Genomic DNA, 1,363 nt, shown 5'->3' with positions numbered 1-1,363 from the left:
CTCCTCATATTCCATCGCTGCTCGTTTCTAACTAAAGACTGCCGCTATATCGACACGCTCGCGTAAAAGAAAGAAAGAAAGTTATTGCTTACGTTTAAAGTGCAGCGTCACTGTCAGCGTTCCGAATTCGAATGGAATTTTTTTTCCAAGGTGATCTCTTATATCTATTTCGATCGTTTTGAAATTCGTTCGTCGCAATGGGATATAATTTGGAAATGAGAAATGCTTCACCAAATTTGTGTCAAATGCGTAATTATGACTGCGTATCTCGACCGGAACTATCCTGAGAAAAGGAATACGTACATCACCTGTTATACAGGATGTCCCAAAAAGGTCGGGACACCTAAATATCTCAGGAAATATAAGTTTTACAGAAAAGTGTTTCAGACAAAAGTTATATGGTTTAAAAATATCTATTTACTGATCCTATCAGTTTGACCTTGGATTGCATAGCCAAGGTCAGGTCAAGGTTACATTGATTTTCTTAAATGGAACACCCTGTTTTTGATTCAAGAATCTAATAGCTGATGTCGAGAGCTTTCCAAAATGCTATAATGAAATATTTTTTCATGAAATACTTTTCAATTTATAATGCTTCAAAGTTACAGTATCGCCGGCACTAGCATTACCCAAGATATGTAATACCACCTACGTTATGTTTTTGTGCGTTAACCGAAGGTCAAGATTCACAGACCACCTACTGATCTCGCCTTGACTGGCCAGTCTCCAAAATTAAATATTTTGGGTAATGCTAATGCCGGCGATACTGTAACTTTGAAGCATTATAACTTGAAAAGTACTTCATGAAAAAATATTTCATTATAGAGTTTTGGAAAGCTCTCGACATCAGCTATTAGATTCTTGAATAAAAAATAGGGTGTTCCATTTAAGAAAATCAATGTAACCTTGACCTGACCTTGGCTACGCAACCCAAGGTCGAACTGATAGGATCAGTAAATAGATATTTTTAAACCATATAACTTTTGTCTGAAACACTTTTCTGTAAAACTTATATTTCCCGAGATATTTAGGTGTCCCGACCTTTTTGGGACACCCTATATATGTTCGTACATATACACACATTCATACAAAAAATTTTCATTTTTCACATTTCCGTTCTAGCGAAAAAGTTACATGATCGCTATCCTGGTTCTATATTAGTCGCATCGCAATGTCGCAAGCGTGTCGCAAGCGTTATGATCCAATCAGAGTCGAGCTAGCTTAAAACTGGTTCTACATTAATCGCATCGCAGCGTTGCAAGCGTTGCGGTTCAATCAACGTCAAGCTAGCTCGACTCTGATTGGATCATAACGCTTGCGACACGCTTGCGACGCTGCGCTTCGAGAAATGTAAAACCAGCCT

The sequence above is a fragment of the Mycetomoellerius zeteki genome, unplaced genomic scaffold (genome assembly GCF_001594055.1).
Source record: "Mycetomoellerius zeteki isolate Tzet28-1 unplaced genomic scaffold, Tzet1.0 scaffold517, whole genome shotgun sequence".
Taxonomy (NCBI): Eukaryota; Metazoa; Arthropoda; class Insecta; order Hymenoptera; family Formicidae; genus Mycetomoellerius; species Mycetomoellerius zeteki.
This window is presented reverse-complemented; position numbering follows the sequence as displayed.